At 43.1% G+C, this 27,446-nt stretch overlaps 1 protein-coding gene across 2 annotated transcripts in view; it reads left to right on the forward strand.

Moving 5' to 3' along the window:
- The window catches only part of LOC144594228 (uncharacterized), a 142,640-nt gene extending 124,867 nt beyond the window's left edge, over positions 1-17,773 (forward strand). Inside the window, exon 6 of one of the 2 annotated variants that reach the window (XM_078400455.1) lies at positions 17,724-17,773. The gene's annotated coding sequence lies outside the window, so the exon portion shown is untranslated. Of the gene's footprint in view, positions 1-16,636; positions 16,697-17,723 lie in introns of those variants that run through there. The other variant, XM_078400456.1, reaches the window with a different exon arrangement.
- Positions 17,774-27,446: the final 9,673 nt, after the last annotated feature.

The raw sequence follows: 27,446 nt of genomic DNA on the forward strand, positions 1-27,446 counted from the left end.
ACATCTTCTAAAAAGTGAAACATTGAAAGGCATTGGTATTTGGAGAGATGTCCTTGTGCATGAATCACTGTAAGCTGACAGTCGGTGTAGTGAGCAATTAGGGAGGCAAAATGGTCTGCTGGTCTTTATTGCAGGAGGAGGTAAGCATCAGTTACACCTTGCTGCAATTATATCGGGTTGGGTGAGACATGGTGCCTCGTCCCCTACTCAAGGAGACCTCTCTCTGTGGTCCAAGGCCCTGCTGATCACTCTGCTGCCCACTGGGGGCAGCATAGATTGTGCTTCCCTTGGTAGTATAAGAAAATAACTGCAGATGCTGGTACAAATCGAAGGTATTTATTCACAAAATGCTGGAGTAACTCAGCGCGTCAGGCAGCATCTCAGGAGAGAAGGAATGGGTGACGTTTCGGGTCGAGACCCTTCTTCAGACTGATGTCGGGGGGGCGGGACAAAGGAAGTATATAGGTGGAGACAGGAAGATAGAGGGAGATCTGGGGAGGGGAAGAGAGGGACAGAGGAACTATCTAAAGTAAAGTAAAGTATTGCTTCCCTTGGTGCTCAATAAGAATTTTCACCTGTTGTGTCAGTGGTCTTTTGGGTAACCTGTTGAGTTCCCTATTTAAGCTCTGATCTTTGTCCTTGTTTTTGCTCAGCCTTGAAATTGCTTGGGCTGGGTCCTGATCTCTGTTTATTGGCTCGTGTGGGGTTTTTTGGGGGGCTGATTTTTTAACCTTGATTCCTCACCCTGTGTGTTTGTTATGGATTTTGAACTTGTAGCTTTATTTTAACTCAACCACGATTCTAGTCCGAAGAAGGGTCTTGACCCAAAACATCACCCATTCCTTCAATCCAGAGATACGGCCTGTCCCGCTGAGTTACTCCAGTATTTTGTGTCTATTCATGACTCCAGTAAAGTCCTTTAGAGGTGTAGCTTCCTTGTGACTGTGTGGCCTCTCTGTGCCTGGCTCTACGCTATCCATGACCATGTTAAACTGCAGTCATTCTTGGATGGGGACATTGTTCTGTATGGAGAGAATAAGCAGGCTGGGCCTCTGCTCCTGGAGGTGAGAGAACAAGAGGATACCTCAGTGTGACATTCAACGTGATTGCCCGACCTGGGGTGGAGTTGACTTTCCCTCAGATCTCTGGAATCTGGAAGATCAGTCCCAAAGCGAGGGATTGGCCTTTCAGGTTAGAACGAGGGAGATACGACTTCATCCAGACGTTTAGGAGCCGTGGGAATTCTCTACAGAACAAGAGGTTGGATCACTGAGCATTCACAGAGACTGTACTTAAACTCAGATGCATGAGTGAGCCACAGTTGGCATCTGAGCAGTGGGGTATGGACAAATGGCTGTGGATATGGAAGTCAGTCACTGTGGTAAAACTCGATATGTTCCACTAACCTGTACATGCCTGTAACACAGAATAATACATGGACTATCCTCCCATCACTGCACTGTGGCACTCGTGAGTAGAGTAGGGCCACACACAGTTGTGGAGGCCAAGTCAATGGATGTCTCTAAGGCAGAGATAGATAGATTCTTGATTAGTATGGGTGTCGAGGGTTATGGGGAGAAGGCAAGAGAATGGAGTTAGGAGGGAGAGATAGATCAGCCATGATTGAATGGTGGAGTAGACTTGATGGGCCGAATGGCCTAATTCTGCTCCGATCACATGAACTTATTTTGTTGTTTTCCAAATGAAACATATATAAAATTGTTATTATCTGAACCATGTGCAGGCAGATGAGATCAGTTTAAATTGGCATCATGTTGGGCACAACCTGTGCTGTATTGGTGATCTAAGTTCTAGTATTATCATCATACTAATTATAATTATTTAATTATTAATATAATACTGGGATAATTATTCCCCACATACCAAATAACCAGACTCTAATTATTAGGACCTGTTCCCTGAGAAGGTCCATCAGTTTGGGGAAGGGGGTGATATCTGAGAGAGGAGTGGGACTTTATGGAGACCCAGGTTTACATTTTAACGTCTTTATGGTCGGGACTTTTCACATGTTCTGTCCTGGTGATCTTCAAAGAGGGGACCGACACAATAAATCCCATTTTATTTTATGGACAAATAAATGCGCAGGTAAAATATTTGAGCATCAAACTTACAGTCCCTCCACTATTCTAATAACTAGGCTGACATTAATTTACTGCAACTGCTGGAAGTAGGAAGAAGCAGGGCATTAAAAGAGAGGAATTACTATCTTACGGATTTATTAGGATTGGCCTCTCTCGTTTCCAGTGGTCATGAGTTGATGAGCTGCTGATGACACAATGGCAGCCACGTTAGGCCGACTCTGGGAAAGGCTGTAAATGTACAGCATTTCCCATTGGGATGATGTGCAGGAAAGAGCTGCAGATGCTGGTTTCAATCGAAGGTAGACACAAAATGCAGACAAAGCCTGAAGAAGGGTCTCGGCCTGAATTCCTTCTCTCCAGAGATGCTGCCTGTCCCGCTGAGCCACTCCGGCATTTTGTGCCTGTCATTGAGTTGCTGTTCCCGGTGCAGATACTGGAGTAACAGCAGCCTGAATGCTGCTGAGGTGACGATGTGAACATCGCCTTGTAATCAGCGGCCCTGCTGCTGATAACTTGTGGCCTAACGTCGTTTAAAGGCTGCAGCAAAATGACTTGTAACCTCAGGAATACCACAGCACCAGCCCCGTGCGCCCAGCCTCCCCGCTGCAATGTTTCTGCATTTCAAACTCTTACATTAAATTGTGATAAATGAAGAGCGGAGGCCATTCATACAAATCAATGACTTTAGTGTTCGTGTCATTAGCCTGAGAGATGCAGGCAGCGGTCACTACCATAAATCATATGATGATCTGCTGTCTGCTGCTTCATGCGCGCAGAAGCATTAGCAAGGTTAAAGAATGAAATTAATCTGTGCGTTTGCCCGTGTTTGCTGCTCACCTGGTCACATGAAATGAGCGGGTGTCGCCACATCTAGGTCCACCTTGGACTCTCCCTGAAGCCGTTTAAAAGAAGTTTAGGGGTGAGGATATATAAAGTAAACAGAGCTGGCAAACGGCAGAAGTGCAGGTGCTGACTTACAAGAGAAGGCACAGAGTGCTGGAGTAACTCAGCGGGTCAGGCAGCATCTCTGGAGAACGTGGATAGGTGGTGTTTCACAGAATGGTGGAGTAACCCATCGGGTCAGGCAGCATCTGTGGAGACTATGGATAGGTGACGTTTCACAGAGTGCTGGAGTAACTCAGCGGGTCAGGCAGCATCTCTGGAGGACATGGATAGATGACGTTTCACAGAGTGCTGGAGTAACTCAGCGGGTCAGGCAGCATCTCTGGAGAACATGGACAGGTGACGTTTCACAGAGTGCTGGAGTAACTCATCGGGCCAGGCAGCATCTCTGGAGAACATGGATAGGTGGTGTTTCAGGTCGGGACACTTCATTCTGACTTTGGGCGATGCCTTCTTTAAATTCAACGTTAGAGTTTGCGTGGTGTTTGCAGGGGCGGGTCACTGTATTCGGGAGATGTGGGAATCAGAACCCTGAGCAGCATTAAAGCACACTTCATCTCTCAATAACCCTCGTCATTTACAACAACTATTTCATTAAAATATTCATGTTTTGGCAAAAAACTCCACTGAATCTGGTGAGGAATCAGGTCTTTGCAACAATAATTTGCTTTTAATGTCCTTAAAACATCTCAAAATACTTGATCCTCTTCTTCCTGCAGGGTCTTTGGTCAGGCACATGCTCGGCCTTGCAACTCCTGAGCCCTGCCCAGTGACAAAAACACCCCAGGATAGCTCTGCCTTGTGTAGGAAGGAACTGCAGATGCTGCTTTACACCGAAGGTAGACACAGAGTTGTGGAGTAACTCAGCGGGTCAGGCAGCATCTCTGGAGAGAAGGAATGGGTGACATTTCGGGTTGAAATCTTTCTTCTTTCTTTGGTGCTATATTTACTTCACGGTGGGCAAGGGAGAATGGTAGATGGGACAAGACCTCCACCCCCATCCACCAACCTGCCCCAGCCTTTAGTGCATCAGGGGTTTCATGGACCAAACCTCCGGGAAGTTCACAAAGACTTTGCAGGCGACCTGTTTCTCCACTTGCCGAGTAAGAGGCTTTTACCCAGGGGAGGGGAATCAAGAACCAGGGGCATGGGTTCAAGGTGAGGGGGGCCAGGGGGAAAGATTTAATAGGAATCTGAGGGGCAACCTTTTCCACACAGAGGGTGATGGGTATACGGAATGAGCTGCAAGAGGAGGTCGTTGAGGCAGGGCAAGAAAACAATGTTCAAAAGGCATTTGGACAATTACATGATGGGCAAGGTTTAGAGGGATTTGGGCCAAACGTGGGCAGGTGCAACTAGTGTAGATGGGGCATCTTGGTCGGTCTGGACAAGTTGGGCCTGTTTCCGTGCTCTGATGTCTCCATGTCTCTGTGTCTCCATGTCTCCATGTCTCCGTGTCTCTGTGTCTCCATGTCTCTATGTCTCCATGTCTCCATGTCTCTGTGTCTCTGTGTCTCCATGTCTCCATGTCTCCATGTCTCCATGTCTCCATGTCTCCGTGTCTCCATGTCTCCATGTCTCTGTGTCTCCATGTCTCTGTGTCTCCATGTCTCCATGTCTCTGTGTCTCCATGTCTCCGTGTCTCTGTGTCTCCATGTCTCCATGTCTCCATGTCTCCATGTCTCTGTGTCTCCATGTCTCTATGTCTCCATGTCTCCATGTCTCTGTGTCTCCATGTCTCTGTGTCTCCATGTCTCCATGTCTCTGTGTCTCCATGTCTCCATGTCTCTGTGTCTCCATGTCTCTGTGTCTCCATGTCTCCATGTCTCCATGTCTCTATGTCTCCATGTCTCCATGTCTCTGTGTCTCCATGTCTCTATGTCTCCATGTCTCCATGTCTCTGTGTCTCCATGTCTCTGTGTCTCCATGTCTCCATGTCTCTGTGTCTCCATGTCTCCATGTCTCTGTCTCCATGTCTCCATGTCTCCATGTCTCCATGTCTCTGTCTCCATGTCTCCATGTCTCTGTGTCTCCATGTCTCTGTGTCTCCATGTCTCCATGTCTCCATGTCTCCATGTCTCTGTGTCTCCATGTCTCCATGTCTCCATGTCTCCATGTCTCCATGTCTCCATGTCTCCATGTCTCTGTGTCTCCATGTCTCCATGTCTCCGTGTCTCCATGTCTCCGTGTCTCCATGTCTCCATGTCTCCATGTCTCTGTGTCTCCATGTCTCCATGTCTCCATGTCTCCATGTCTCTGTGTCTCCATGTCTCTGTGTCTCCATGTCTCCATGTCTCCATGTCTCCATGTCTCTGTGTCTCCATGTCTCCATGTCTCCATGTCTCCATGTCTCCATGTCTCTGTGTCTCCATGTCTCCATGTCTCCATGTCTCCATGTCTCTGTGTCTCCATGTCTCTGATGTCTCCATGTCTCTGTGTCTCCATGTCTTTGTGTCTCCATGTCTCCATGTCTCCATGTCTCCATGTCTCCATGTCTCCATGTCTCTGTGTCTCCATGTCTCTGATGTCTCCATGTCTCTGTGTCTCCATGTCTCTGTGTCTCCATGTCTCTGTGTCTCCATGTCTCTGATGTCTCCATGTCTCTGTGTCTCCATGTCTCTGTGTCTCCATGTCTCTGTGTCTCCATGTCTCTGTGTCTCCATGTCTCTGATGTCTGTCTCTACGTCTCTACATCTCCTTTATCTCCACATCTCTTTATCTCCATATCTCCATGACTCCATGTCTCTTTGACTCTAAGAGTATCAGACTGGCAAAGAGCATCTCGTTGGCAGTCTGAAGAAGGGTCTCGACCCGAAGCGTCACCCATTCATACTCTCCCAGAGATGCTGCCTGTCCCGCTGAGTTACTCCGGCATTTTGTGTCTATCTTCGGTGTAAAGCAGCATCTGCAGTTCCTTTCCCCCATGTGAGAGTGGCCCACTTTGCATCGGCCATTCCTGGATCAGTGGCAGTGGATGGGAGGCCGGGGCTGCTGGAGTCCCTGGGTTGCATGCAGCGAAGCCACATGATGAATGATTGTTGACACTATTAAACAAAGGTATTATTATTGGATTACATCTGGTAGGCTGGGCTATTGGATAAGAGGGCAATGAATACCCTGGGGCTTGATGTATCCAGGAATTACTACAAGGAGGAGTGCTGGATTAGGTCAGTACTGAGGCTGAGGTAGCACATCACACACTGCGGTTACAATGCACCCCCATTTGCCTCCTACATATCATATATATTATGTATATAGCTCTCATCCAGTGCAGATTACCTGACTTTTTCTCTTATTTCACTTTTATCCTTTTGGTCCTGAAAGCACCTAATTAGAATCTGTAGACGAGCATTCTGTACTGCCCTTAAATCAGTAATTGGCTTCAGTGCAGAGACTGTCAGGAAATTAACACATCACACCCTGACAGCTGTTAATTTTTCCTCCTTATTTGTCATATGAATCACTGCTGATTTGCTGAAGTGCATAACAAATTAGTGGTCTGTAATCAGTGTCCTCTCGCCAGCCTGTAGCACCTATTGTCTTTGTCTCAGCCCTGTGCAGTATGAGGACAGTTGTTGCTAGGTGTGGTACGCTCTTAAGTCTAAGTAGCACACGCGTTTGGAATTCCAGACGATTAGTCTGATCAGAAGGACAGGCTGTATTTCCATCTTCGGGCAGAAATTGCCTTCTTACACTCATTTTTTAAATGATACTCGATCAGTCTTTGTTATTTCCTACAAGTAACCTTTAACAATCTTTTTACACGCTGGCACATTCAGCCCTCACTTTTGACGATGTAATGCTAAATCACTATTTTTAGTGTGAGCTTTCTAATGTTGCTTAATTAAAGAGCCGCTACCCGGTTTGAATAGTTGCCATTTAAGGCCATCAGTTTCTTTGCAAGTCAGAGAATAATAAAGCATCTTCAAAAATAGCAACATCAAGCTGTTTATACTGTTATTATCTGTGCGTGGCTTGCTGCTCTGGAAGACTGATAGTGTGAACGCAACCTACTTTTACTTGAAACAAATTCTTCTTCTAAGTTCAGGGGAAGAAATGATAGCATAAACATATGCATCTTGGCGAGATCTATAAAAAGACACAAAGATTTGCAGAGTTTAGAGATGTGCATTGTGGACAGATCTGCTGTGTCTGCAGTCAAGAGATGATATCAGTGCAAGGTACAAGCGGTGAGTGATACAGATTAGCTGACGGCTCCACACCATTCTCTCCTCTCCTGCCCCCTCCCGCAGGGTAACCAGTACAGGTGTAACTAGTGCAGGTGTAACCAGTGCAGGTGTAACCAGTGCAGGTGTAACCAGTACAGGTGTAACCAGTGCAGGTGTAATGAGTACAGGGCTAACCAGTGCAGGTGTAACCGGTGCAGGGGTAACCGGTGCAGGGGTAACCGGTGCAGGGGTAACCGGTGCAGGGGTAACCGGTGCAGGGGTAACCGGTGCAGGGGTAACCGGTACAGGGGTAACCATTACAGGGGTAACGAGGGCAGGTGTAACCGGTACAGGTGTAACCGGTACATGTAACCGGTACAGTGGTAACCGGTACGGGTGTAGCCGGTACGGGTGTAACCAGTACGGGGGTAACCAGTACGGGGGTAACCAGTGAAGGGGTAACCAGTGCAGGTGTAACCAGTGCAGGGGTAACCAGTGCAGGGGTAACCAGTGCAGGGGTAACCAGTGATGGGGTAACCAGTGCAGGGGTAACCAGTGCAGGGGTAACCAGTGCAGGGGTAACCAGTGCAGGGGTAACCAGTGCAGGGGTAACCAGTGCAGGTGTAACCAGTGCTGCGTGTAAATAAGTCCTGTTCATGGCAGGTCGTATCAGGGCAGCAGTCTGCCAGCATGTCCCTATCCCAGCCACTGGTGTTTACCAATCAAAGGGCATTGGGCCATGCTGGGTTCAACGCAACACAAGGTTCCAAGATTGCCAACTTGCCAACCACCTCCTCATTCTGCCTCAACTCCTGGCACCTTCATGTTTGCTTATTATTCTGTGAAACATGTCTACATATTCTATTGTGCAGCTGCAAGTAAAAATGTCATTGTTCTATCTGGGACATGTGTCAATAAAACACTCTGACTCTTAGACATAGAAACATAGAAAATGGGTGCAGGAGTAGGCCATTCGGCCCTTTGAGCCAGCACCGCCATTCAATATGATTATGGTGATCATCCAAAATCAGTATCTCGTTCCTGCTTTCTCCCCATATCCCTTGATTCCTTTAGCCCTAAGAGCTATATCTTCCCCCCCTCACCTTAAACCTTTGTCCACTGGTTCTTGATTCCCTTACTCAGGACAAAAGACTCTTTGTGTCTACCCAATCTATTCCTCTGAGCCATCTGCTAAAAACGCAGAGATAACATCGTACCAAAAAGTATAATTTATTTCTATGCTGTGCCACGTGTCACATGACCATGTCCATTGTAATCGGTAATTATCACATGATCTTTGTCCAGTTTAGTGTACACTCAAAATGCGGAATGTTTAGTAATTCTGTGTAAGATCATGAACCTGGGCACTGTGGGGCTTTGTATGGAGTTCAGTCTCAAGACATTTACCAGAGACATGCAACCAGAGAAATGTTTTACAAGAGAGAGTTAGATTTAGCTCTTTGGGCTAATGGAATCAAGGGCTATGGGGAGAAAGCAGGACCAGGGTACTGATTCTGGATGATCAGCCATGATCATATTGAATGGCAGTGCTGACTCGAAGGGCCGAATGGCCTCCTCCTGCACCTACTTTCTACGTTTCTATGCTTCTAACTGTGGGGAATTGTGCCGACTGAGCAAACAGCAGCAGGTGGGAAGAGTGCTACAAAGACTCTGCTGGTATGGTAGCATCTGTGAAGGGTGAAGCAGAGCCAATATTGCAGATCAATTAGTTTTCACCAGTTCAACTAAAAATCAATCACCCTAAACAATTGTTTGAAATCTGAAGAAGGGTTCCGACCCAAAATGTCACCTATCCATGTTCTCCAGAGATGCTGCCTGACCCGCTGAGTTACTCCAGCATTTTGTGTCTATCTTCAGTATAAACCAGCATTTGCAGTTCCCTTCTACACCTATAACATGACTCTGCTTATTCCTCAATGGATGTTTCTGGGCATTTGCGACATTTTGTGTTTTATTTCAGATTTGTAACATCGGTAATATTTTGCTTTGGAATGTGGCAAAATTAGCTGAGGAAGGTTCTCCTGACCAACATGAGGAAAGATGCTTTCAGTGTGAGGAAGAAAGACCCCTTCTGATGGAGTTGATAAAAGACGGGGATTTAGACCAATACACATAGGAGCAGAATTAGGCCATTCGGCCCATCGAGTTTGCCGCACCATTCGATCAGGGCTGATCTATTTCCCTCTCAACCCATTCTCCGGTCCTCCATGTCAATGAACCTAACGTAGACATGAGTAAAACAGAGTTGTGAGAAGGAGTGCACTTTTGATTCTAGAACCATCTCACCCTCTCCAACTGCCCGCACAGTGTAACGGGTGGTGAAGATTGGCCAAGTAGATGGATTGTCCCATTTGAAACTTGCAATTGCTTCATCTCACCATCAGCAGGGTTGGAAGAGTGGACATCCCATCTCTTCCTCCTCCCCCACCACCTCCAGCCTCTCCACAGATTGATGACCCACACATAGGTCTGTGTGACGGCTGGCAAGGTTGGGATTGACGTATCACTGTATGGGATCAGATGCATAGCACACAGACTGAAAACCAACTGAAAATCAATCTCTACTTTACGAGAAATTGGGAGCTGCTGACAGTTTATTGGTGCCTTCTCTCTGGCATAAAGATGATCTATCCAAAGCCTATTTTGGAGCATTCACATAGATTTTGGTTGAATCGTCCAATATTAATATTTATACCAAGCAATTGTTTATGATCAAACAGTTCTTGAGTGATCATAATATGCCTGCCATCAAATAACATGTTCACTGCACAATTAAATGATGATATACCTGAACTATATTTTATGCTACCTAAGTATTGGAAGTTTGAACCTAACAACATATTGTAAAGATACAAACATGCCTTCAAGAAAGATATTGCTGTCAAAGGACTTCCATATGAAGTGGTTGTTTTCCTTTACTTTGCAATTCCCATGAAAATAGTCATTATCACTAGTGTTCAGAACTTTCAGCATTGACTTAATGCTTAATTTAAACAGCTACGGCAGTGAAGACGATCCAAAATGATTACAGAAATATTTTTAGCATATTTCCAGCTCTTAGTCTCAAAGTATTTGACAGTCTTGTAAAATGAATAATGTACAGCAGATAACAGGCTATGGGTTGAATGTTTCATTAGGAAAAAAAAAATCTTCAGCAACCTTTTTTTATGTGAAAATGTTTCATTATTTAGGTTTAAATTATTGTTTGTCAGTTTAATATTAATGAGCATGGAAATTCGAAAAAGAAACAAAGCTATTTTACTTTTGCAAACACTAATTATTAGAGTGTGTTGATGGTTTCAACTCGACATGACTGGTGCAGAATGCACCAGGTAACCTGTGGACTGATGTTGCCAACTTACACCACGCCAGCAAGGGCTAACAGCTCCTGATATTAAAATTTAAATTCACAAAGAGAAAAGGTTTATAATTTTCAGGTCAGGTATAAAGTGGGACTTAGTTGTAAACAAACTGTTCTTACTTAAATCTCAATGCATTTAAGTTTGTCAAATCTAAACTAAGGTACAAATATGTTGAAAGCTTGCTGATATATTGCACTACATTTTCACATCCAGCTTCTGAGGAGCTATTAAAAATCCCCTTTGTGATTTTTCATACTGTGAGCACAAGACTACCCAACTCAAGACAAGCCTTTTTGTTTCAGATGGAATTGCCTTTGTTCTGGGAGGCGATCAGCATCATCTCTGCTCACTGCGATATCATCAGCCTCTTGTGTCACAAAATATTTTGGCACTGCTCAATCATTCTGCGTTTTTATTTCTGATTACGGACACATCTTCTTTTAGTTAATTAGATTTCTTCACTGTCATGTTATTTGCACTAATCTTTTGGAATCTGTTTTTGTAATTTCCAATCATTCATTTTATTACCAGCTCTCCTCGAATTCAGTGAAGGCATGTTATTTTTTCTGCTAATTATAATCCTCAATTACTGATTGTCGCTTGGTCTGATTGGCTCTCGCCATCAGTTGCTATGACTTCATTAGCCATGTCTTCTGACCCTGTTATTTCCCGTGACTAGATTTGCTTCACTTGGTCCTGTGACACAGTCTAACAGGTCACTTCCCTCCTGGGTTAAAATGTGTCAAAAGGAGTCGCTATATTACACGCATTTTTATCTTTAATCACCGACTACGAAGATCACCAACGCCTTCACAGATTAGCATTTCAGATGTAAAGTATAAAGCCCAACATATACATTTTATTGTGAGGCATCACACAGAACTTTACACCTGACTATGTTGCCATGCCAAAGTGCAGGATCAGGCAGCATTTAACCCTTTATTTCCCTTTACACTTCAATCCTGCCCTGCGCCCCATTGTTCTTCATTTAGCTTTCCATTGCCAAATGAAATTAATTCATAGAACCTCTACAAGTTGTATACTGTTTTTCGATAAATCTCTGGAAACTGGTGCAACAAATGGTACTCTAGGCTCTGTTGAAAGAGATGGTCGACTATGAAACTGTGCTTTGCCCAATAGTTTGTTGTTTTACACCAGGCAAATGATTTAACTTTCCATCTCTGTGATCATCCTTCCTTCTTCCATTTTATTTATAATCAATGTTTGGGACAGACATTGTTAGTTAGTTAGATTAGTTTATTGTCACATGTACCAGGATACAGTGAAACGCTTGTGGGCCGAACGGCCTGTTCCCGTGCTGTACTATGTTCTGTGTTCTAATATATTTTCCACCTGAAAGTTTTTGTCAACGTCCCTTGCTATTCTTGACTATGGTTTGTACATGTTCAAACAAATTAGAACAAATCCCATTCTAAACATCTGAATCCCTCCTCAGGTGTGACTTAGAACAACTCTGATCAAACATAGCATCCATCTTTGTTCAAAGATAACCACAAAATGCTGGTGTAACTCAACAGGTCAGGCAGCATCTCTGGAGAAAAGGAATGGGTGACGTTTCAGGTCGAGACCCTCTTCAGACTGAGAGTCAGGGGAGAGGGAAACTGGATGTATGAAAAGGTTCATACATGTCAGTGACGCCACCGATGGCCAAGTAAAGGTGGAGCCCACAATGGTCCATTGTTGGGTGTGGAAGAGGTGATAACGAAGGGATATCTGGATGTGAACAGTGGAACTAGCAGGACAACTAGGGTGGGGGAGGGACGGGGTTTGTTCAACTATATTCCTTCCAATATTCATGTAAACATGAGGTCTATGTAATGCCAGCAGCTAAGACCCTTGGGTCCATCTGTTGCACATTAAACTCTCTGTTTCACCTCCCCGGTACCTGCCTGCCCTTCAGGAGACCGGAGAACCTGACCCACTCCACTCCATCCACCCTCCCTGCTGACCCCACCAGCAATTCAGCCTCAAACTGACCAGGACATTCTAGAGCTGGACACCGCATCCACCAGGATATTCTGCTACAAATATGTACCTTTACAATGACCATAAATTCAATTGGAACACATAGTAATATAGAATTATATTAAATTTCACTATTCACTAAGCAATCATCTCTCAGCAAATAGTTCTGTAACAAAATTAGGAGCTAGGGCCGGCACGGTGGTGCAGCGGTAGAGTTGCTGCCTCAAAGCACCAGAGACCCGGGTTCGATCCTGACTACGGGTGCTGTCTGTTTGGAGTTTGTACGTTCTCCCCGTGACCGCGTGGGTTTTCCCCGAGATCTTCAGTTTCCTCCCACACTCCAAAGACGTGCAGGTTTTTACGTTAATTGGCTTGGTGTAAGTGTAAATTGTCCCCAGTGTGAGTTGGATAGTGGTAGTGCGCGGGGATCGCTGGTCGGCGTGGACTCGGTGGGCCGAAGGGCCTGTTTCCATGCTGTATCTCTAAACTAAACTAAACTAAACTAAAAAAATACCATTAAGATCATCATAGATGCACTTTGTGGATCACGTCAAGATGAACAAAGCTCCAGTTAGTGAAGTGAAGGAAATCCAGTGGCGTTTACATGTTGGATTTGGTGGGTGCTTAATGTGATAAAATGAAAGTTTATTAAATTTAAAATTTAATATTTTATCTAATTTGTTTGAACATGTACAAACAATAGTCATAAACTAAAAGTAATGTGTTCACATTCAGTATGTTTAAGCCCATGTTGAGTGTGGTATCTATTGGGGGATTAAGTGTGGTATCTATTGGGCATTTATTGTGCTGGCATTTGTGCGTGAAGTTGCCCAAGTTGGGAACAAACTGTCACTTTGCTGATGCTGTCTCCTCACATAGTGAGGCTGCACTTCCGGTAGGAACAGGATTCACATTTTCTCGTGCTGATTTTGATTGTTATGCAGAAAAAAAAAGGCATTGCGAAGCAAAGCTTTATATCACTGAATCTTTGTTAAGCAGGCCTTGAAAGTGGCTGACAGCATAATTAATCTTCTGATATGAACAAAGGAACTGACTCAATAGTAGTGAAGACACTTATAAAAAATACTAAATACCTCTCTCCAGTTTTTAAAAACCCCATTGGAAGTGTGTTGGATATGCCGTTGGATATTTATCTGCAGTTTCAGAGTGAGTGTTGATATGATTGGACACAAAGAGTGGGTCAAACATAGCTCACACTTAAGATAGAGAGAGAAAAACACCACCAGCAAAGAAATAAACACGGCAAGCTATGAGATGCATGGTCAGAAACACCTATTTAAAATCTGTTGAAGTTATTCTCATGTTTTCCCCAAAACTGTTATCAAATAATAAACAATTAGTGCCCAGGATTTGCATTCAAACAATACAATAAATGGATTTTAAATGGTTAGGGGTTGAGTAATTTATTACAGTGTTGTATGTTAGTTTGACTGATCTATGAATCCAGATATGTGAAATCTATACGTAAGGACTGGAGTCCCAATTTCTGAGGCCGCAGACTGCAGATACTTGAATCAAAGTGTAAATTCATTTGGAGAATCATTGGTAGATTTGGAATTGAATGCAGAGCTGGCTGGGGAAGTGGTCTTAGCTCACTGATGTAATGTGGAATTTCTCAAACAGCACTAAATAGAGTGGAGCATGGAACAGATTGCTAATGAATTCAGCTGCTTGGGCTAAAACGATGCCAGTCCTAATCCTTAGACAGGTTGCAGTATATTCCAGAATCCTCTGTAAGGTCACCAAAAGTTGTGTCAAAATGAGCGGGGTTACATTCCATGGAGCAAACACGAAATATGTGAAGCCAAAAAGAATTATTTGTGTCAGCACAGATTCTCCAACCAGCAATGACTGAAAAGGTACAAGATGTGTTCAATATTAGATCTCAATTCAAAAAATATTACAAAGTTAAGTCAAACCTACCGTCTAAATACGCCCACAACATTTTGATTGTGTTTATAATTTCCATACAAGAAGAGGATATTAATTTTATTGTTCATTCTGTAAAGTCTCAAGGCTGAATAAATGAACTAACTGCCTAATAAAACATGTTAGAGCGTGCAGTATAATAATCTTGGGCTGATGCAGAAAAACTCAGCAGGACCAAAGAAACACCAAAATCTGTTTAATATGTTCTCTGTGTTGCTTCTGAATATTAATAAAAATTAATAATTAATTTTGCCTTTGGCATTCCAAGATATACTAGCTTTAATTAGTGTCCTGTACTTTTACACAATTAAAAAATAATTGATGCCTATGCTTATTGGCAACTTCTATGATCTTTTTGTTCTGTTGTTGTAATAAAAAAATAAACTCCCCTCAGAAGATTTGGTCGTCAAGGCGTTTTACGTAACAACAACTTAGGAACACACATTGGAAGATTCAGAGTGGTTTTAAACTAAAGCTAGTAACTCCGTCCATTGGTACATTGCTGGCTCACCGAAATGCCAGCGTCCACCAAAAGGACTTTAGGAACAAATTGTACTTTAGGCTTTTTTTAAATAACCCTTTATATTGCTAGATACTTAAGAAATGAAATGCTGCGTAATAAATTTAAATTAAACATTTTCTCATTTAAATTATCCTGTGTAATTTCTGTTTATTGAGTTACTTGAAGACAAAGGTAAGCAACTTGGTTAAAAGGTTACAAATGCACAAAATACCGGGGTGATTCTTTGTTGTGGACATTTGTTAATAAACACATCTCAGAACAGTGTCAATTATTTTTGATTAGCACTGGAGCTTTTAAACATTTCACTGCCTTGATACCAGTTTAAGACGGTAGTCAATATCAGGGAAGACTTCAGTTAAACCGATGAAGAGAAGGAATGGGTGACGTTTGGGTTGAGACCTTTCTTCCCTTCATCCAATGGGCTTGCTCTCTGTTCAAAGAAGTCTAGAGACATCATCAATTGTTCAAACACTTCAGAAAACATTATTTCCTGCAAAATTGTAATTTAAATGGTATTTTCATGCTAGTCATTGAGAAGTTTGAGATAATTTTGTGTTCAAAAGCTAGACTCAGCAACTCATGTGGTCACTCGGATAGGTCTTGCTTTTATTTTCTTCCTTGGTAGTTATCATTTAAGGGTTGGCAGCAGTCACTGAATTATTTTGTCCTGTGACAGGGGAAAGTCATATCTCAGATATGTCATTTTAGTAACCGAACTGTCATATTCTCTGCAGCTTTTGTAAAAGAAATGATGAGTGTGTTAGAGGTTGACAAACCTCACGTGTAGCAATGAAGGAGATGTTACACTTTCCACCACGTAAAGTGCATGAGGAAGCTTGGCACACTGAGATACACAAAGATCATCCTCCCTCCACCACAGCACCAGACTCCAGCCACCACATGTTTACTGTAGAGGCACACTTTAATGGGAAGTCAGTTATGATGTTGGAATTCAGCAATTAAGTGGTGCATAAGATGCAGGGAATCTGCAAGAGGAAAGTCTTCATTGTGCAAAAGAATGAGGAGATACCTGTAGTCACAGTCGCTTTTCATTAATCCTTTGCCAATTTTGAATACAAAACACGAGCATTAGCAGGTTTAAAACGTTACTTGTAACTTTTACACATTTTGGCCAGATTAATTGTTCAAAGCAGTGAAGATAGTCTCCAGCTGCAAAGCCGTGCCCTAGATAAACTCAAACAGCGGCCAGCTGATGTATAAAGGATTAGACTCCCAGGTAACCATGTCACTGTGTGGCTGCTGGCTTCTATTCAATCAGTACCACCACTCGTAATTCCATATTCAGTGCATTTTAAAGTAGAACACGGGATTTTAAGGTACAGTGCATCGACAGAACTTTAAAATTCCAGCTAATGGAGATGGCATGGGATTGAGTTTAATATTGCATGTGGCTAAGTTTGTGTGCAATTGACCAACATGACGTGCCTAACTATATAAATGGAGGTTTTATGATGATAAGATCAGCAGGCAATGAGATATTTATGTGAAAGGCTGACATGCAAAAAAATGCACATTTCTCTTTGTTTCAGCTGCTGCAGAAGTCCCAGGGAGAACTCCAGATAGTAAATCAGTTCAAATGACTTGTTTTATATTTTACAGGCAAAATGTATTTATAATAAACTAATAAAGAAATCAAAGAAAAGATGTGTTGCTATCAGAGAATTTCAATTCTTACAGGTACCCAGCGTGGTTATTTCTCAGTCGGGAATATTTGCAATACATTTGAATTCACTACCACTCCCTGAACCGTGATTGTAACAGGTACCGCTTTGCGATTTCTCTCTGCAGAATCTCACGGTGAATCATCGAGCACGCATTTCACAACCGTGGAAAAGTTTGGGTGCAGAAAGACAACTACTACATTAATAATAAGGAACAAATGAAAAGAAATCATGATTAACCTTCTTAAGGCATCTTAACATAAAGTGTAAACCATTAAGAATGCAACATAAACACATAAATACAGCATTATGCTACAAAATCTCATTGATTTATTTACAAATCAATATATTATAAAATTGTATCTTATTTTAACAAAAATTGTAATTATAATAATTTGTACAACCAAATGATGGATGACATTATCATATAAAATATAAATTAATATTAATTTCACCAATGGAGTCTTACATTAAATATTCATAATATACCCTTGAAAAGATTTTAATGTCTTAATAATATATTATGTTATAATATAATAAGTATTGTACAAATGAATCATACATTAGTAAAGTAGTGTACAATTAAACATTATTACACAATTAAACATATCTAAGATGCTCTAGTTATTTTGTTTAGTTGTAAAACAGCAGACTGGGTGCTAGAAAGTGACTTTCAAAATCAATTAATTTGTGTAAATTTGTACAATTTCAATTCAGCTGCTCCATTTTTAGTCCTCACTCATTTTATCACTTTCTTCATGCTCATTTACACTGTATATTTCTGTCGGTTGAGGTGATCTGATTTCAATAATACACTAACACTATATATAGAATGGCGTATTGATCTGATTGACGGCAGTGCAAGCTCAGGTCTGACTGTAACTTTGTTAACACCAACATCCTGAGTGAAAATTAAACACAATGTCACGGTTCCACTTTCAGGCTGAGTTATTAAGTGCCAATACTACGTTGGGGTAATAACCAACTCTCACTAATGCTAGCGTTTTCAAATGTCCTCAACGCAGGGATACATGAAGAAATAGTAACGATAAGGCACACCGTTCCATTCATTTGTGGCGGTAAGTTACCAAACTCTCCACTGATCCCTTCACTACCTCGGTACATATGACAATAAATTAAACTGACTCTGGTACATCGGTACATTCAGTACATACCTGTATGTCAATAAACTAAACTAACTATGGTACATCGGTACCCCGGTACATATGACAATAAACTAACTAACTAACTAACTAACTAACTAACTAACTAACTAACTAACTAACTAACTAACTAACTAACTAACTAACTAACTAACTAACTAACTAACTAACTAACTAACTAACTAACTAACTAACTAACTAACTAACTAACTAACTAACTAACTAACTAACTAACTAACTAACTAACTAGCTAACTAGCTAACTAGCCAACTAACCAACTAACCAACTAACCAACTAACCAACTAACCAACTAACCAACTAACCAACTAACCAACTAACTAACTAACAACGATGCTGCCTGTCCCACTGAGTTACTCCAGCATTTTGTATCTAACTAACTAACACTGGTCTCAAGAAGCAAGAACTGAACTGTAGAGCCAGTTGTTCCACAGTGGGCCCTGACCCTGACTGCACTCACAACTCACTGGAGTATCATGAGTAGTTTTGGGCCCCATATCTGAGGAAGGATGAGCTGGCATTGGAGAGGGTCCAGAGGATGTTTACAATAATGAACCTATGATGAGTGTTTGACGTCACTGGGCCTGTACTCGCTGGAGTTTAGAAGGAAGGAAGAGGGGGGACCTCATTGAAACTTACTAAACAGTGAAAGGCTTGGATAGAGCGGATGTGGAGAAGACGTTTCCAGTAGTGGGAAAGTCTAGGACTAGAGGTCATAGCCTCAGAATTAAAAGATGTTCCTTTAAGAAAGTGATGAGGAGGAATTTCTTTAGTCAGAGGGTAGTGAATCTGTGGAATTCTTTGCCACAAACGGCTGTGGAGGCCATAACAGGGTATTATTAAAGCAGAGATAGATAGATTGTTGATTAGTACGGGTGTCAGAGAAGGCAGGAGAATGCAGGAGAATGGGGTTAGGAGGGAGAGATAGATCAGCCATGATCGAATGGCGGATTAGACTTGATGGGCCGAATGGCCTAATTCTGTTCCTATCACTTATGACCTTGTGACGTTATGAACGGCTGCAGTCAGCCACACCTCTCTGTTGAGGGACTTAACCTCATGGTAAACCCATGGCAATACTAGCCATTGATGCCGGGCTCATGATTCCATATGGCAACCATTACACGTGTGTGCAGAAGGCATACAATGTAAAGGGTTACCTGTGTTTTAGAAGAGGTGTTGGAAGAAGGGTCTCGACCCGAAACATCACCCATTCCTACTCTCCAGAGATGCTGCCTGTCCCTTTGTGTCTGTCCTCAGTGTTAGCGGAGAGCCAGGCAGTGCTGAAACATTCCAGTCCCCACATGTCCCTGAGTGAGGGACCCCAGCACCCAGCATCATGCTCACCCTCCATCCCAGAGCACTCGGCTCCACTCCTCCACAACACTAAAACAACATCCATCCACACAAACGTGCCCAGCCAAAGGTATAAATCACAGTGTGGCAGGACGCATACAATTAATCACCCCTGTGTATCCCTTTAGTGGCTGTCCTCCAAGTGCCTTTGCCTGTCCTTGCCTGTGTGTGTGTGTGTGTGTGTGTATGTGTGTGTGTGTGTGTGTGTGTGTGTGTGTGTGTGTGCGTGTGTATGTGTACATGTGTCCATGCACGTGTGTGCGTGTGTGTGTGCGTGTGTGTGTGCCTGCGTTCGTGTTTTTCATGTTTGTGTGTGTGCGCGTGCGTGTGTGTCTTTCACGTGTGTGTGTGTGTGTGTGCGTGTATGTGCGTGTGCGCGGATGTGTGTGCGTGTGTGTGCGCATGCATGTGCGTGTGAGCGTGTGCTTGTGTGCGTGTACGTGCAAGTGTTTGTGTGCGTGTGTGTGTGCGCATGTGCATGTTTGTGTGTGTGCATGTGTGCACGTGCGTGTGTGCATGTGTGTGGGCGTGCGCTAGTGTGCGTGTGTGTGTGTGCGTGCGTGCATTTGTGTGTGTGTGTGTGCGCATGTGCGTGTGTTTGTGCGTGCGTGTGTGTATGCACATGTGTGTGTGTGCATGCATTTGTGTGTGTGTGTGTGTGTGTGTGTGTGTGTGACTATGTGACTCCATGTACGACACTATGACAATGTATGACCCTATGTGTGACTATGACCACCCCAACACGTCCTGTGGGGAACAGCCTGAATTCCCAGGACATCAGGCAGTGGTGGTTGGTGGAGGCGGGTGAACAAGCGATGTGCTGTGAGAGTACATGACAAAGCCAGTCTGAAGAAGGGTCCCGACCCGTAACGTCACCTTTCCATGTTCTCCAGAGATGCTGCCTGACTCGCTGAGTTACTCCAGCACTCTGTGAAACTTCAGCTGCCTGACCTCCTTCAGTGAACAGTACAACTTGGGCTGGCTTCATCTTGCTCACATGAGGAGAGGATATGAAGCTGCCGGAATTGCAGCTGGTGGGCTCAGACCATTCATGGACGTAATCCTCACATCGAGCTAAAGTTCTCAGCTTCAGTGTCCACAGTGCCGATCGGTGGCTCACCAAAGCTTTGTACCAGCTAAGGTGGCAGCTTCTCAGTAAGTACATGGAAAATGTTATCCCAATTGATTCATATCAGAACAAAGACGTGTAGAAATAAAAGAATAACACTTCACAGTGTTCCAATAAAAAAACGATTGGTTGTAATGGAAGGACATTAACTCACATGTATATAAAAAAGTACATCCCAGTCTGGCATGACCCAGCAGTGTCAGCTGATCAATGCCAGAAGCAGTCATGGAGATAAAGCTGCAGGAATATCACAAGGAATGAGGGGAATAGATCGGGATATGCACAGAGTTTCCTGTCCAGAGTTGGGGAATCGAGAACCAGAGGACATAGGTTTACGGTGGGGGGGGGGAAGATTTAATAGGAACCCTAACCTTTTCACACAGATGATGGTGGGTGTATGGAACGAGCTGCCAGAGGAGGTAGCTGAGGCTGGGACTATCCCAACGTTTAAGAAACATTGAGACAGGTACGTGGATAGGACAGGTTTGGAGGGATATGGACCAAACGCAGGCAGGTGGGACTAGTGCAGATGGGACATGTCAGTCAGTGTGGGCAAGTTGGGCTGAAGGGCCTGTTCTCAAGCTCTATGACTCCATGACTCTAAGGAATTATTTCATAAAATGCAATTTACTTTTCATTGTTTCTCATGTTAAGTTTATAATCTGTTTCCTTTATAATTTTGATATGATGAAAATAATCAACAATCTTCCCTGGCAATTATCATGGCATCATGTGTGGGAAGGAACTGCAGGTGCTGGTTTAAACTGAAGATAGACACAAAAAGCTGGAGTAACTCAGCGGGACAGGCAGCATCTCCGGAGAGAAGGAGAGGGTGTCCGAAGAAGGGTCTCGACCCGAAACGTCACCCACTCCTTCTCTCCAGAGATGCTGCCTGTCCCGCTGAGTTACTCCAGCATTTTGTGCTCTATCTTGTAATCATGTATTGTCTTTACGCTGACTGGGCAGCATGCAAATAAAGTTTTTCACTGTACCTCGATGCACGTGACAGTAAACTAAACTGAAATTACAAAAAGATTCTTTTTTTTAAATTAAGGCATTAAATGCAGCCATTTTACAGCGTGAACAGAGGATTAAACCATAGATAATACTGCAGGGGCAGTGTGTTATTGACAAATATTCTACTCATCGGTGAAGTCATCAGTCATTCAGGGTTACATCAATTGAAGGCTACACAGCTCACTGTTACTCAATCATTTATTTTGCACACACCCTCGGGTTCCATACTGCAGGCACACTCAGCTCACGAGGTAGCAGCACCCTAATTAAAGTACGTTCAGCTCAGTTATACACCAAGGATAAAATTTACTTGCTTTTCCTTTTATTATCATGGATGGATGTACTGCAGTGTCGTGGCAGATTCCGTTGATTGTACTACAAATCACAGCGCCACTCATTAACAAGGGCCAGAATAATTACATTCATTTCCAAGGTTACATCTTTACATTGTAATCTGGAGGGTTTCTCCTCACGAATTGAGGAACTGACATCGCATAAAGAAATGAAGATTTGTGTCATTTTGCTAACAGGAATTAAAATTATATGATGCAAAATGGTACGATGCAAGTGAGGCCTAGTTAAATTTATTTCGGTGAAAAAAAAGCCTGGTCTTGCATTGAAGGCATTTTAGTGGATGACTCTGAGCTATGCTTTCTGTCTGTTAGAAAGGCATCGACATATAAAATGGTCGTGAATTTGCATTACCTCCAATCCATCATACTCTGAGCACACAGAAAAATCCAAGACCCACTGCAACAAACCAGAGCCATGTGGTGACAGATTCTTATTTAAGTGAGTGTGAATACAACAATTCCACAAATAATTTGTCAAGTGTGTGGCTGAACTATCTCTGAACCCTGATAAATAGCAACTCTCCTCTATCTGCAAAGACATGATGTTCTTTGTGAAGCCTGAGTGTAGCAAGCTGCAGGTTTTAACAATCAATGCCACATTATGTTTTCTCCCTTTGTGAAAGAATCCCTCTAAGATCTTCTCTGCACATCTATACTTCCTGTTGATAACAGTGTACGCTGACTTCTGGTGACTGTTCAGATTGGTCGGACAAGTATTAAACACCCCAGTCAACTCCTTTTATTAGTGTCAGTCTGAATCCCTCCAAGAATGATGACCTTATCTTAATCATTATCCACCAACATTTTTAATATCCTTACTAAATCCCATAGCATTTCCCCCTCGATTGGTGAGGACAAATGCAAGCTATCTTAATTGCTACTTTACTCGATGTTACACAAACAGGGCTCCTCCTTAAGTGCCGTGTGATTGTATTCTTAATGATACCCTTAATATCTCTGGGCTTTTCTCTCCTGCGAATTTCCACCCTACCTGTGTGCTGTGTTTGGGAATATTCTTGTCAATAAAAGAGAGGTCATCTGTTCTATACAGTAAAAATAATTCTCACATTTACCGGGATTCATTACTGATAAGTTGTTTGATTTTTTTTTAATCCTCTTGTCTAATTTTCAATTCAAATTTAAAAATAAAACAAAATGCAAATGAATGTATGGATGATTTTCCAGTCATTAATGTCTTTGGAATCTGCATTTTCTGACTGCAGCCACAACACAACTAATTTTTCAGGCATTCTGTCCTCTCTTAATCTGTTCACCATTAATCATAGATTTGGTCACACTGCATGCAGCAGGATTTTAATAGCCCCTCACAGATTACAATTCAGATATTGAGAATTAAAAATAAATTTAAAAAAGCCAGAGAACAAAAACCTGCTGCAGTGATTTTTCTTCCCTTTACCCACTGTATTTTTCTTTAACACAGAGTCAAGACTGGGCCGTTGTGACTGTTATTTATTTGAAAGGCCTCCTGTTTAGTGACGGATACACCTTATCCTTCTCCATCAATTGAAGCATTACTCACAGAAAGTTTCTTCTTTTTCATATTTGTTTCAAGGATTCTATTGTCATTTTGAATTGCAAATCAATCATAGATCGTCTAAGGCTTAGTTCTATACAGGAGATTAACACAGAAGCTAAAATTGTTTACAAAGCTATTTGTAAAGCCTCTGGTGATGCAGATGATGCTGGTTTACTAGTTTAACATTGTTGATCCCACAGAACGCCTTAAGCAATGACTTCAGAGGGCAAAAAAATTGTTCATTTATCATTATTGTCATGGGCTTTTGTAAATGATAACAATTTGTCTTCATCCTATTTTTAGACAACAAGTCACATTAGAGTCCAAAAGCCATTTTGCCAGATGGAACAAGGTTTCTTTTGCTGCAAGATACTGTCTTGGATTTTTCTCCTCCAGAAATCATTCACCTGAGATCAGGTGAGCTGCGCCTCTCTGCCAAGACTACAGGTGTTTTGCAAAGGTACGGAATCTTAAAAAAAATAGCAAAAAGCAGACTTTATCCATAGCAGTGCATAAAAAGTAAAAGGCATGTCAGCACAGCTCAGATAGCATTGAATATGACCTTGCTAGTTTTTCATTGTATCTGTAGGAATGTAGCACAAACACACATCTCTGAGATAATACACTGGTGTTTATTGAAGGTGACATCAACAAAATTGCAGATAGCACTGTGCTAGCTCTACACATAAAATAAAAGAAACCCCCTTCTCAACCGCCTTTTCATGCACAATTGCTTAAATAAGTATGAGTTTCCATTAATCCTGAATTGTAGCATATTATTCAAAGGCACCAGGTAGCAGTTTTGATGAGAATGTTCACTGCTATTATAATCACATATTATGACAAACATTGTGCCTGAACCATAATTTGCAGTTTAAGACAATACACCAAAGTATGAGAGAGCATTCGCTGCAGAGAGAAGGCTGATATCCTCGTGAGGCAATGCTAGCCTAGCACTGAATTCAAGGGTCAAGCACAACTTTGCCCTGGAGCCCTAAACAGCCCTGGACAACCCATGGCTGGCTCCTAGTGTAAACTATAAACACCTGAAATCCCGCTCTTTTGTTTAGATCTCTGAGCCTGCCTCTTGCAAACTGCTACAAAAATATATTGATTTTACTCTCTTAATTTGGATTTGAATTCAGACAATGCCTCCCAATCTAAAGATGAAAGGAGTTTATTTCCAAGATTAAACGTATAAGGTGTTCTTTCATCTTTCACCAGGTTGGTTCACTAATTTGCATTGCAAATAACGACATCAAAGTAAGGAGAAGGTAATTCCTTTAATGTGAACATACTACTTGTGTGGCCTGTGTTCACATCTGGGCAAATGTCAGACCATTCTCTCATTCTCTGTGGGTCTGTGTCTGAGGTTCAGGTGTAGTGTGGGAGGGGTCTGGGGGGATGGTCTTGATCATCAAACGGAGCAAAATAACAAAACTCTTTGTTGCAACCCATCAAATCTGGCATTAATACACTGTCCACACGCACGCACATGCATGCACGCACACACGCATGCACACGCACACACGCACACACGCACACACGTACACATACACACACACGCAGGCACACACACATATACATACACACACAGACATATGCACACACACACACTCACACACACACTCACACACACTCATACTCTCTCACACACACACATACAGATACACACACACTCACACGGATACACACACTCACACACACTCTCTCACACACACACACACACACACACACACACTCTCTCTCTCTCACACTCGCTCACACACACCCACACACTCTCTCACACTCACACTCTCTCTCACACACACACTCACACGGATACACACACTCACACACACACTCTCTCACACACACCCATACACTCTCTCACACACACTCTCTCTCTCACACACACACTCACACGGATACACACACTCACACACACACACACACACACACACACAAACACACACATAAATGCAGGTGAGGGAGTAGCCTGCAGAGGATCCTGGCTCTTCATCCGGACACTGATCACTGATTAAACCAGCATGCTGGCATGGCCTTAGGGAAAATGCCCATTAAACTCAACACCAAAGGTCAGATTGGTGCAGGTTTAATGGCAAACTAGTTAACAATCCCAACCTTAAAATATCCAACGCAAGATTTATTTCAAGTCAAGAGAGTCAAGAGTGTTTTATTGTCATGTGTACCAAAATGGAGCAATGAAATTCTTACTTGCAGCAGCATGACAGGTGTGTAAACAACCGAGGTGATAGATAATGTAATCATGTGTAGGAAGCAACTGTGGATGCTGCTTTACATCAAAGACAGACACGCTCAGCGGGACAGGCAGCATCTCTGGAGAGAAGGAATGGGTGACGTTTTGGGTCGAGACAACTTCTTCAGACTGAGAGTCAAGGGAGAGGGAAACACGAAGATATAAGACAGACAAATCATGAGCAATGTGGTCCATTCCGTTGAAAATTAATTGGAGTTGGAGAATACTTTTTTATATTTCCTTGTTTTTTTGATTTTCTAATATCCATTCTCCCTCGTTTCCCCCCCTCCTTCCTCTGAGGATTGATTCCACTTTCAGCTCAGGTTTGACATTTGCCGGTGGGTGTTGTGGAAGTGGTCTCCAGACGGCCATGTACGACACACTGTCCACAGGGACTGGGACACAACCAACACTGTCACCTTGTGCTGCCAGCTCATATAGTGCCAGAGGTAGAATCAAGGAACTGCAGATGCTGCTTCATACCATGGACAAAAAGTGCTGGAGTAACTCAGTGGATAAGGCAGCACCTCTGGAGAAAAAGGATGGGTGATATTTTGGGTCGAGACCCTTCTTCAGACTGTGAGAAAAGACCAGGACTAATCACACAAAACCAACCTCCCTTCTATTGACTCCATCTACACCTCACGCTGCCTCGGCAAGGCCAGCAGCATCATCAAGGACGAGTCGCACCCTGGCCATTCCTTCTTCTCCCCTCTCCCATCAGGCAACAGATACAGAAGTGTGAAAACAAAAGGTACACAGTGGAAGTGACAGGGTTACAGAGAGCTGCTCCCACAGGTCATGGCCGAACGTTCTCGAGCAGGTTGAAGCATCCTTCCTCGCCATCCTGCTCTCATACCCAGGGCCGGGCTCCTGCCTGTCGGCCTGTGGACCAAGGCCGCTGCCTCACTCCTGAGAAGATGCATCTACAGTGAACTCTTCAGGCCCAGAGGTTCCTGAGGTCATCTTCCAATGCCTTCCATTGACTAGGAAGGAATTGCAGAAGCTGGTTTACACTGAAGATGAAATGCTGTAGTAACTCAGTGGGACAGGCAGCATCTCTGGAGAGAAGGAATGGGTGACGTTTCGGGTCGAGGCCAAGACAAGGCAAATTCCTTGTACGTATACATACTTGGCTAATAAAAAAATGTATTCAATTATTCAATTCTTCAGACTCATTATCTCCTCCATTGCAAGACCCCAGATCCTTGTAGGAGATAGGTCATTCAAGATGGAGGTGCAGCAGACTGATTTACTTGAAGTAGGAGACAGGTGCAATGGGCCGTGTACTGACCTAGTTTGAGTTTGCATTTCTATTTGTGCAATGTGGAGACCAGGGTACTCGTGGTTGGTGCCCGAGGAGAACAAGATGTAGGATTGTTGGCAATTATGAACTGGAGTAGCAGTTGCCTTTACTACGCTTAATGAAGACTTCCTAGACATCCCGAGCAGAAAGAATATCTCATCCACCTTCCAGCTCCTCCATGTCAAACGATACGATGCGATGCGATGCGATAAGATACGATACGATACGATACGATACGATACGATAGAACTTTATTCATCCCAGGATGGAAATTGATCTGCCAACAGTCATAAAACACAGAATACGTGAGACATGAAATTAAAGAGACGCGTGGAAAGGATTGGGGATGTGCAAAGGTTGGGGAGGGGGGAGGGGGGGAGGGGGGAAGGGAGTCAGTCTACCCCACGACAGAAGGGGAAGGAATTGTACTATTTGATATCCACATATAAGAAGGATCTCCTGTGGTGTTCTGTACTAGAACCTTGGTGGAGACCCACACCACCCTGGCCACACACTCATCTCACCCCTGCCTTCGGGAAGAAGGTACAGGAGCCGGAAAACTGTCACGTCCAGGTTCAGGAACAGCTTCTTCCCAAAAACCATCGCGCT

This window comes from Rhinoraja longicauda, chromosome 6 (assembly GCF_053455715.1).
Source record: "Rhinoraja longicauda isolate Sanriku21f chromosome 6, sRhiLon1.1, whole genome shotgun sequence".
Lineage (NCBI taxonomy): Eukaryota > Metazoa > Chordata > Chondrichthyes > Rajiformes > Arhynchobatidae > Rhinoraja > Rhinoraja longicauda.